We start from the raw sequence: 12412 nt of genomic DNA on the forward strand, positions 1-12412 counted from the left end.
AAAATTTTCCCCATCTTAGGTCAATCTAATAGGCCCGTAGTTTCCTTTATACATGTGATATTCGGCCAAGTTTGCTTCAGCAGTAAAGGGTTTGTTGTTGGCTTGAACTACTTCAGCTTCATCCTTCTGGTTCCAAAAAATCAGGCAATGATACAATAATGATGGAATACATCTATGCAATGTATCCAATCTCTTCCCAATAATATATTATAGTTGGTTGGTCCATCAATGATGAAGAAAATGGTCATCCTAGTTGCACTTCCGATAGTAATATCCAACGGCACTACCCCTTTGGCCGATGAAGCTCCCCCATTAAAGCTGGTTAACATTACTTTGGTCGAAATTAGGTCGACCTCTGACTTTGCAAACTTCTTAAGCATGTGATATGGGATGGCATTGATGACGGCCCTGTTATCCACCATTACCATAGTTACAGGAACTCCATTGATCGTAGCTCGTACATAAAGAGGGCGTAGGTGTTTGGTCAATTTCCTAGGTGGTTTGCTAAGTACCACTTTTTTGGCCTCGTTAATTTCTATTTTCCCCTCTTCTTCTACAAGCCTTTTGCTTCCATTCTAATCTCCATAACATCCAAAGATTCTGGGTGAGCGGCTTCTTCGATTTCTCCCCATGCTATAGGCTCTAACTGGCTAGTTGATGTTGCATTCTTCCTTGCACTAGCCCTTGGCACCCGCCTTGTGATTTTGGGTGTTCCATACAGAACGAGGAACACATAACCTAATTCTCTTAAAGGTCTTACAACAGGATTCCCTGACTTGTACAATTCCTTTAACAATCGACCTATGGATATTCTCCTTTTCTAAGCTTCTACTACAATATCAATTTCTTCCTCAACATCAGTCATTCCATCATCTTCTTTTGTGTGCTGATCTACGACAAAAGCAGTCGCTTCATCCTCGATTCTTTCTTGCTCATGTTCGCTCTCATTGTTGTCTTCATCTAAGGATGTTGTCTTCTTAAACTTGCTAGACAAGAGGTAGTTGTTGGCTACTACAGGCGGCATTGTCCCGAAATGTATTGTGATTGGAGTGGTAATATCTTCGCTTTCATCATCTTTCTTTCTATAGAACTTAGACTTTCCGCTGGTTGACTTCTGAGGAATGTCTATTTCCATACCAGTCTCTTCTTCTTGATTCTTAGCAGTGTTTTTAGTAGTTTCAGTGACTGTCCCGCTATATGTTCCTGAGTGATCCAACCTACCACTAACTTCAGAACGAACATAGCCATATTTCTTCCTCATCATTTGGCCATAATTCCTCTGATATCTTCGCTGTTAAGTGCATATCATCTCATCGAAGGGAATTGATTTTCGTGTATAAGCGTCGTAGGAATGCCATATGTCAACCTTATGTAATTGAGGTCGGAAAGTACTGACGTTCTACACGAAGTTTGAATGCTCTCCATAAAATATTGGTGAATATCTTCTTGGATGCCACATGGGTGGTTGCCTCCTTGGCATAAAAATTTCTTCTTGCATCACCCCTGGCTGCCAATCGACTGGCTGCCTGTTTTTTTCATAATCTTCTTTGCGTCCCATTTAATCGTTCAACTTCTGAATTAATCTTATGTTGTTGCTGCATCTTATGCACAAATCTTCTGCCTTGTCAGGATCATATGTGGTCTTTCCTTTAGCCTCAATCCTGTCCAAAACGTTGGGACGTTTCTCATCCATTTCCTCGTCTAGTACTAACTTGAACTTCGGTAGACTCAATTTGGTCAAATCAGGTGTGACCATATTTATCCCAATTGTCTTTGGGAAGGGGTCTTCGTCTACCTTCATTTTCCCTTTGTCGAATGCAATTCGTCAAGACTCAATGACATTCTGTAAGAGATTACGAAAAACCAAACAACTGTTAGTAGTGTGGGACCATGCATTATGCCATTTGCAATATCGCTTCCCGCGAATTTGTTCAGGATTGAGGAGCTTATGTTTTCTCGCTCAATTTAATATGTTTATCTTTGTACATTTGGTCGAATATCTCGTCAGTTTTTGACAAGTCAAAAGAAAACGTTCTATTTTTCTTTTCTTTTGGTGTTTCTTCTTTGTCTACATCTTCTTTCTTAATTAAAGCTTTATAAACGTAAGTCTTTCCTTACACTAATTCAGCCAAACATACATCGGCCGGAGCCTTCTCATATTCTAAGTCATCTTTAATATCTACCTCATTCATTTCATAATTTGGGTCCTTACTTGAATTTTTCATTTGCTCTTCTTCTCTTAGCAATTGCTCATATCTAATGACATTCGCGCAAAAGTTGAAAAAGATCAGGGAATTCTTGATCTTGGAATTTCTTTTTTAAATCAAAGTTCAAGCAACTCTGCGCGATCTGAACGAATTCTCTCTCGGGCTATATTACCCACTTTAAAAAAAATGAAAAATGAACCTAAATAGTCTATTAGAACAATGGCAAAATCATAAATATGGGAGTGGTACATTTTGATAAGTGCTGAGGGTAGAAGGTCTTTTGGAAAAAAAAATTTATTTTTAGCTAACAATCAGATGTGGCTTCCCATGTAAGCCAGATCAAAGAACCATTTTCTTTGAGATTTTTCTTGAACAAGTGAGAAGATGAACAGTGGATGATGGGTGGCTTGGGTAGTGAATCCGGCTTGGTCAAAATAGTTTGAAGCTTATAATTGTTGTATCTACAACTGGGTTTACTCTTATGAAGTGTTGGAAGGACGATTTGAAGTATGAGGGTTTGAGAAACTCTTTAAGGTAAGACTTTGATCTTTGATCGTTTGATTTAAATTTCTAGGCGAAGTAGATGGTTTTAATGGAGATCTCTCTTGCTTATGATGTTGTGATTACCAAAAATAGAGACTAGGGCCGTGCTCAAGAATGTTCTTGAAAGGAAATTGAAGATTTGTGTTTACTAAGGTAAGGGCTTTAATAGCATTGTAAATTTGAATTTGAGATTTAATGTGGGAGCTAATATGAGATTATTCCAGGTATATGAGCTACTGGAACTTTTGTTGAAGTTGGAGATTTGGTGGAAATACGCACGGGTAAGTACCAAGTGGTGCTAAATGTGAGATTTTATTATTTAAAATGATAAATGGAATTTATTGGAGCCTAATGAGGTCAGATGTGAATCTTTTGTAGCGAATCCGGTGAATTAAAAAAAATCATCAAGGAGGCAAGGAAAGTAATAAAGCTTTCAAGGGTAAGTGTGATTTATGGATCAAGCATATCTTATAAGCCTTTGAGTTGTGAAAAATAATTGTTTTGGATTTGGATGTTGGAGATGTGGATATGAGTTTGACATGATTGGGAATTATTGAAGTATTGGATTTTTCTTGAACTGGTTGTGTTATATAATTTTTGGGATTCGCATTGGTGTGCCATTATGCTGTCGGATTTTTTTAACATGTCATTAATAATGGGGACACATTGGGAGATTCTAAGTAGGTAAATTGTGTTTTGTTTAGATGACTAGTTGACCGGTGAATTATGCGAGTAATGGAGGAAGTAGATTGTGCTTTGGTTGCTAATACCAGGTGAGTGAATAGACAACTTGTTCGATACATTGGATTCCTTTTCTTTATGGCCCTGCACTTTCTTCCAGATTTGCATCCAATATGACTTTATTGATGAATCCAACATTTTTGGTTATGTAACCGTGCTTGATATATGATGGCATCGTTCTCTCGTATGTTATGGGACAAGCATGTTTTATGGTTCCTTATTATGTTCCTTATTTCCAGTCTGACACTGTACTAGTTTATTCGATTCTTGGTCACATGTTTGTTCCCGGAGCAACTTTGGTCAAGATATTGTGCGCTAACAACAGTATTCGTTAGCCTTAGTGCCAAGCATGATTCGGCACTGAGTGTGTTGCCTGATTCGTTACTGATTATGCTGCCTATTACTACACTATAGGTGCTGCCTATTTATTCTATGTGGAAGTCCTCCCGCCTGATCACTGTTCCCAGATATCTACTGGTTTATTCATCATGTTACACATGTTTAATGTTATCGATATCCCGTATCTTTTCCAGCATGCTTGTCCCCCCTCTGTATTGATTGAGTTACTATTCATCCATTACGTCTTGTGACTCACGCCTGTGTTGCTGACATTTTTTTTCAGATATAGCTCATCCAGTAGAGCCAGGTCTGCCTACAGCCAGATAGACTTTCAACCTCCTTATTCTGGTGAGCCTAGCACATATAGTGCGGGTGTGATTATATATTATTTTGGACTCATGTATTACCGTTATTTTATCGTCTCTAGATGCTCTGTTAACTATAGATAAGATATAATGATATGTAAGGCCATGGGCCAGACGGACGGTGTTGTAGTTATTTCCATGTCACGTATATTTTGTTTCTTTGATTATAATATTGCCAGACCACCTGTCCAGAGGCTTGCTTGGCCTCAATGTGCCCTAGGTTCATTAAGGTCATGCGCCGGTCACTTGTCCTCATTTTGGGTTGTGACACGGGCAAGGGGACGAAACATTTGGATCTAGCTGTCCTAAACCTTTGTAAAAAGGCTTCGGCCCATTCTCCTGGAAGTTGTCTAAGGTTAGCTAAATCTGCCAATGTGACTTCTAATTCTGCCCTATAAAACTGAGTGTGGAACAACCGTTCCATCTGCGACCAATTTTGGACCGAATTCGCAGGTAGATTTATATACCATGAAAATGTAGCCCCTGATAGTGAACTATGAAACATTCTAACTTTATAATAAACATTTACTTCGCCACATTGCAATGTAAATCGTCGTACATATTCTATCGTAAAAACCTCCTTTGATCCATTATATAGGGTAAACTCATGTATTTAAAAACCCCTAGGAAAAGGATATGCTTGGCCGATCCAATCAGGATATGGTTTCCTATATGAAGGCCTAAGGGTGGGTCTCAATCCTCGGCCGATCTGTTCCTGTAGAATTTTGGTTACTTGTTCTCTAATATTATCTTGAGGGTATGAGATACCTACGGGTACTACTGGTATGCTCTGATTTTGATTTCCTACGTTAATTGAACGAATATTTGCACCATTAAAACCTTGGGCATTGTTAGCTTGACCATACCCTTGACCATACCTCTGGCCATTGTTATTTAGGCCATAGTTATTTCGGCCAAAATTTTGACCATAATTGTTCTGATCGATCCTAGGACCGTAATTACATTGACCATAGGGATTTTCACCAATTCCTTGACCATAGTAATTCTAACCAAGACCCTGGTCATAATTATTCTGATCGAGATTTTGACCATAGCTATTCTGGTCGAACCCCTGGCCATTATTGTTCTGACCGTAGTTGCTGTGACTTTGGCCATTACTATTTCTAATGTTCTGACCATTTGTGCTTTGGCTATTTCCATTTTGGCCAGCTATATTTTTCCCTTCTCTAACTTAGCTGATTTGGTCAACTCCAACAAGGCTACCTCCAACTTGCCCAATCTGGCTAGTAAAACCCTGATTGCTTATATTTTACTCTGCTGCATTTTGGCTAGCTCCTATCTGATTATTCATGTCGTGATCATTCCTAAGTAAGCCAGTTCTAGCCATAGGGGCCATAAGGTTTACTATATTTCGACCCATGTTGCTAGCATTTTGGGCTGTAGTAATCTGGTTACTAGTTTGGCCATGTTCGAATATAGACCCTATTATACCTGATGGTAAAGAGCCTATAGGCGCATCTATTCCTTTGTGTTGATAACTTCCCGTACCCCCTACGGGTAAATTCTAGGCAAATTTATCGAACACATTCACTAGTTTAGCCACTCCTTCATTTAATGTATTTAAATGCTTGGCTAATTCTTTGAAATGCACATTATTACTACGCATAATTCTATCAGCATTGTGCACTTGCATGTTGTCATATCGACTCTCTTCAGTTTCTCTGACATTACCAACAGCTTCGTTGCTTGATTTCGGAGGCATCTCTCACTTCTTACACCAATGGTCCCACCGGGTGTGCCAATTTGTTTGCAACGGAATTTGAGTGTTGTGAACAAATAAGATTAGACGATGTGTGCAGGAACAAACCTTTTGGAACAAAGTCCCAAAAAGGGGCACGAAAACGAGAAAGAGATTGGTCTCCAAGGGGCACAAGCACACGAGTAAGGAAATAAAAGGAAAAAAAAGGAATTATGTTAAAAGCTGTGAAAGGAAAATTAAATTCTCAATTGAGTCTTTGATTGATCAGACCTTATACAATATAAACTCTAGGCTTATATACATGTTCTACAAAACTGTCAACACTGATATTTACAGTTGGATTATTGCCACATGTCCCATGTTCCCATCAATTGTGGAGTAGTGTGGAGTAACCGCTTCATCTCTACCTTACACACTTCCCACATCCTGTCATTACTAGGTTTCTTTAATCAGTTACTCCTAAATGTCCCATGTTCTCTCACATGCTTTTCTGCCATTACGGAGTTAATTGGCCAATCTGTCTTTGCTTATGATTCTTCGTTCGTTCAGGCCTGACCATCAAAGATCTGGCTGTTTTACCCAATCATTGCTCTTTTATTCAAATGGACTATTTTGCCACGTGGCCCTTATGTTTTTATGTTATGTCCAACATGATGTAAGTGTAAGGGCCACAAAACCTAGTGTTTGAACCAGAGAGTGACACATCCACTACTGGGATGACTGAGATCCCTATCACTTCTGATAGAAATTTACATGTTTTTTAAAACCATATTTTAGAAATAAACTTTTAAAAACATATATTTTATAGATGAACATAGCTTTTTCATCATGTGAACATATTTTTTCACGTGTTTACAATGCTTCATAAGGGCTGTCACTCCAATTCTCTTTGTATCCAACTTTTCATAGAACGGTTGATCCATTGGAATATATGACCAGCTTTTCAACATGATATAAGGTGATAATCATAAATTCAAATTGAGTTGTGAATTAAATATTTACACATGATAATATCAAAAAATAACATCCACTAGAATGACAACACGTGGCTCAAAGATGTCGAGCAAACATATTACAGAGGAACCGAACAAGTTTCTGCTGAGCTGTTGAGCAAGCCGAGCCAAGCAAACGGTACCCGAAGAGTCAACAAACACTGCACTCGAGAAGAGAAGACAACTCAGTAATAGACCGAGCAACATCATCTCAAAAAATTTAGTTGACCAAACACCATAGGAAATTGAGAATTTTGAGGAAGACAGACTCCTATTAGGAATGAAATCAAGTTGGGATTCACTCTCCGAAAAATCCTCCTAAAGATCATGAAGAAAGAGATATAATCTTACCAAAATTAGATTACTTGGACTCATATAAGCCCTTTAGTGCCAGTTAAACGATCTTGAACTCTCAACTCTTGATTGTTAAAAGAGTGTTTTGAGCATCGGGCACACTCACCTCTTTCAATAGCACTTCGTCTAACTTAAGAATCAGAACATTTCGCCTAAGGATTCACCTCGATGACCCCATATCTCACTCTTTTTCCTATACAGGTAACCAAAGCACAGTTGAGAATTCACTTTCTTATTGCCAGGTCGACCACCTGATATGTTAGCAAGATCGACAACTTTTGGAAGTCATCAGTTTGGCACCGTCTATGAGAATCAACTAACTTCCCAAACTGAAAATGGTATGAACTAGATATCAACAAACTAGCAAGATACTAATGTAAGGTTTCTACAAGGGAATAACCCACAAGGGAACAACCTAGAGGGGCATAATGCTTCCATCACTAAAGAGTAGTTCATCTAGCTCTTGGAATAGGTGGAAGCCCTAGCTACAATGGTGAATGCACCACAGTAACCTTAACAAGATAACCCCGCTCCCCTTTTAGATGATGAGAATAGGCACTTTAGTTTGGAAAATATGAGACAAAATACTTGAGCCAGGGACTCTAGAGCACCCAAGAAGACCTATCTTGGAGGACTATAAGGAAGAGACATAAGAAAGCAGTTAGAAGGTATGAAGTACCAGAAGATCATAGATATACAAGGGCGAGTACTTTTGGGTACAGTCTGGGATAGCTCACTGACACCACAGTCACCCGAGTTATAATATGTCAAGATATCTACCAACTTCAGGGTTCCAACCTTGGAGAAGTACGATGGGAAAAGTGACCCCATCGATCACATCATGAGTTTCAAAATCATGATGGAGTTTTGAGGAATGATCAATGTAGCTAACTGAAAGGCTTTTCCAACCTCTCTTACTAGAGAAACGAGGACATGATTATTAAACTTGCCTCACCACAACATCACCAATTTTGGATACTTATCCCAGAACTTTGTAACCCACTTTACACGTACAAGAAAGCCGAGAAAGATATATCACAGCTTGATAAGCATCAATCACGATAAGGACTTTGAAAGTTCCTCACCATATTCACCAAAGAAAGCCAGAATGTCTCAAATCTACAAGCCTTAGTGGAAACCGTGGTACTTATCCAAACAGTCTGCTAATAGGGGTTCTTAAACTCCATCTCGAAGAGGCCTCCATAGAACATAAACGAGTTCTTCACTAGCATCAAGACATACATAAACTCGATGGAGACTTTTGGCAAATTTTCAGTGGCTAATATTTTTCAGTGGCTCACAAATATGGTAATGGTGAGAAGAGTCAGGGTGGAAGCTCAAATGTTCCAGGATGGCTTGAAGGTCGGGGTGAAAGAGTTTAAGAATTCTTATGAATATGGGCTTATAATTCGATAAGAAGGCTTCTTTGGCATCCGATTTTCCTTGTAATAGGCGAGGAGAGTACTAATCAAGCAAGCCTAGATGCTGAGATGATGAGTTTTCTTTGCCCGACCTTGGCAGGAATGGACAATGAAGAAACTCATAAGGCAGAGACTTATGAAGACTCCAAAGTAGCTGAGGAAGCTAGACACGCTCCGTTTGAAGTTTTCCTTTTATCCTTTTGTACGCATGCCTTCCTCGGATGTCATAACTTAGAAAAGTTTTCCTATGATGTAGAGCTTAACTAAGAAAAGCTTAATGGTTTTGTAACTTTGAAGGATTTCTAATTTGTAGTGATCAAACCGAGAATTAATTGACAAGGATCGTCATTGTAACTTAGAAATATTTCTAAGTTGTAATGTTCAAACCGAGAAATGTTAATGATTGCTCGGCCATTGTAACTTAGAAAGATTTCTAAGTTGTAATATCAAACAGAGAAAGGTTAATGATTGCACGACCATTGTAAGAAGGATTTCTAAGTTGTAATGTTCAAACCGAGAAAGGTTAATGATTCCTCGGCCAACTTAGAAGGATTTCTAAGTGTAATGTTCAAATCGAGAAAAGTTAATGATTCCTCTGCCTTGTAACTTAGAAGAATTTATAAGTTGTATTGTTCAAACCGAGAAAGATTAGTGATTGCTTGGCCATTGTAATGTAGAAGGATTTATAAGTTGTAATATTCAAATCAAGAAAATTTAATTATGAAAAATGTTTCATATGAAATAGCACATAATTTGTTAACGTCTAACGAACAAACATGCATTTGAAAAAATTTAAATATAATATCTATAGAGGTTTATAGCGTTCCATGACCTCATTTCTTCCAATTTCTCGGTATCTTCTATCTTGTAAGTCCCATCAACTAAAACTTTTATTACTCGGTAGGAAACTTCCCAAATTTCTCTGAGTTTTCCTTAGTGTTTCATGGAAGCTTCGCCATACTGAGTACCCAATCTCCAATAGCGAATTTCCTTTTCCAGACACTTTTATTTTTGTATCGATTAGTTCTTTGTTTATGGGCAGTAGTTCCGATTCTTACCCTTCGTGATTCTTCTGATAAGTCAAGATTGTTGAGAAGTAGCTCGATATATTCTAGCTTGTTGTACTTTTTGATCTGAGGTGGAGGAACCCCGATCTCGAGCAGGACAACAACTTTGGATTCAAAAGTGAGAGAGAAAAAGTTTTCTCCTGTTGAGGTTCGGGTAGTTGTTCTGTAGGATCGTAAGACACGTGGCAATCATTCAACCCAAAGTTCTTTAGCTTTGTCAAGCCGAGCTTTCAGTCCTCGAAGGATGATTCGGTTTGTCACTTCAAACTTATTTGTTGGCTTGTGATGAGCTACAATGGCAACTCAGAGGTTGATGCCTAGTTCTTCGCATAATTTTTTGATGGCGTTGTTCACGAATTGTCTCCCATTGTTGGTTATTAAGATCTCAAGAATCCCATACATGCATATGATTGTTTTCCAGAAGAATTGTTTGACTTTATGGTCGGTAATGATAGTAAGTGGCTCGACTTCTACCCACGTAGTAAAATAATCAACTGTAGTGATGAGAAATTTTCGTTGAGGTGGTGCTTGAGGAAAGAGTCATAGCAAGTCAAATCCCCATTGTGTGGAAGGACAAAGGTTTTGAATTATAGTCATAATGTCTTTGGCATTTGTCACATTTACGCATGAGTTACTCGGCATTCTTTTCCATTATGGGCCAACAACAGCCGCAGCACAATACCTTGTTGGCTAAGGTTCTTGCTCCTACGTGACTGTTGCAAATTCTTTCATGGACTTTACTCAACGCATAGTATGCTTCCCGAGGTGCAAGGCATTTGAGTTATGGAAGTGTAAGTTACCTCCTGTATAACCTTTTTTAAATGATAGCATAAATCGCTGCTCTTGCTCGGATATTTTTGGCTTAGTTTTTATATTCGGGGAGTTTTCCTTCGGACATGTATTCTCATATTTGGGTCCATCCAAGTATGTTTTGTTTGTATTTCGGCAACCGATTTAATCAAAATACTTGACTTTTGAAGTACTTCTAGGTTTACTAAGGTAGCTTTTTCGGTGTTGTTTGCTAAAGCTAATCGAGCTAACACATCCGCTTTTTGATTTTCTTCTCAAACCACTCTCTTCAGGTCAACTTCAGAAATTTTCGCCATCAATTCCCTAGCTTTCAAGAGGTACTTCACCATGTTACGGCCTTTGGCTTTGTACTCTCCTTTAACCTGTTTGATTACTAGCTTAGAATTGATGTGGACAACCTTATTTTTGACTTCTAATTTGATAGCGATCCTCAACCTTGCCAAAAGAGCTTCATCTAGATCTGATTTGTTGATCAGTTCCCTAGCTTTCAACTATTGGGCTTGTTGCCAGCAAAATTTTTTTGCAATCTACATCAAGCTTTGTATTTCCATCTAGATCTGATTTGTTGATCACTCAAAAACAATAGACATGTTGGCATTCCTACTCTTCTAACCTCATTCTTTCAATTTCTCTATTACAACTATATTGTCTTAAGTTTCACCCCTTGGTGTATTTAGCTTTTAGTGTTCTCATAAAACATTGACCTTGAGTTCCATTCCCTATATTTGTGTTACTCTTTCTTTTGTTTTGGGTAGTTATTTTTTCTTTTTCTTTTTTTTGTCTATTTATTTGGAGAATATCTTTTATGGGTTGTTAACATTTGCTTTATTAATCCACATAATGAGTAGAGAACCAGGAACAAGTGTTTTAAAAAGATATTGTTGGCACAAAAAATATTATGGGCTAAGCCTAGTCCATGTACAAGGCCCAAGCTGCAACTCATACGGCCCATCATCAATCACAACCCATATTGTTGAAGAATAGAAGCCCAATTGATGAGTATAACTGCCCAAGAAAGAGTAGTGCTGAGAGTGGCCCATGTAAAGTGGAGGAGGTTATGGCAGTTACCACAAGGTGGACCAGGTGGCAGCTTATGAGAGAAGTGAGGAAAACTGGTATGAAGAGGTGGTAATGGCTTCCAACTGACAGGAAATGGCACAAATGAAGGATAACTGCAGTAGGATCATGGTTTATGGGGGAGAATTTCATGCAAGACAGAGTATAAAAGCTGGTAGACAGACAGAGATAGACAAACAAACAATCAGTCAAACAGACAACAAAAACTCAAGCTCAAAGGCACTTTTAAACTTCCTAGCATTTCAATTATTTTTCCAAATCCTTGTCAATTTCGAGCAAATATGATGTTGTTCATTCCAAATTTTCTTATATTTATTTCTTGTCAAGTTTCAATGCCAACCATCGTTGTGTAAATTGTTATTGGTGTCTAGTTAGTCTTCTTCATTTCAATCTCAACAAAGCGCACTTCAATGGAGTTGGGGAACCTAGAACTATTGAGGTCTCAAGATAGTTCGTTCAATTGTCTAGATAGAAGTCTTATTTACATTTGGTGCATTTCATTTCATTAGTGTAGGAAACTATAATCCTTGGCACAACTGCAAATCATCACCACCTTGGGCCACTTTTTGGTGACAACAACCTTTTTTGGCATACCTGGTGGGACTGGAGAAGAAGCATCTGAAAACTATCATGGCACCGCGCACTCGCTTGTCAGGAAAAGAACCAATCGCTGGGGAGAATCCGCATGAGGAAAACCCACTGGTAGAAATGGAAGAGGCTGCCAATGATGGTAGCACTAAAGAAAAGCAAGAGCTCATTGAACGACCAGCAGGCTT

At 38.5% G+C, this 12412-nt stretch overlaps 1 protein-coding gene and 1 long non-coding RNA gene across 2 annotated transcripts in view; one reads left to right on the forward strand and one right to left on the reverse strand.

The window, feature by feature from the left end:
• Window positions 1-12412, reverse strand: part of LOC120010722 (SAGA-associated factor 29 homolog A-like) — a 48415-nt gene that overhangs the window by 19817 nt on the left and 16186 nt on the right. The gene's annotated exons all lie outside the window — the stretch shown is intronic.
• On the forward strand, window positions 2547-4373 carry LOC120010726. Its single transcript, XR_005470906.1, has 4 exons — window positions 2547-2741; window positions 2844-3031; window positions 3129-3189; window positions 4114-4373. It is a non-coding gene; the product is annotated as an uncharacterized LOC120010726 (long non-coding RNA).

This window comes from Tripterygium wilfordii, chromosome 12 (assembly GCF_013401445.1).
Source record: "Tripterygium wilfordii isolate XIE 37 chromosome 12, ASM1340144v1, whole genome shotgun sequence".
NCBI classification, from domain to species: domain Eukaryota; kingdom Viridiplantae; phylum Streptophyta; class Magnoliopsida; order Celastrales; family Celastraceae; genus Tripterygium; species Tripterygium wilfordii.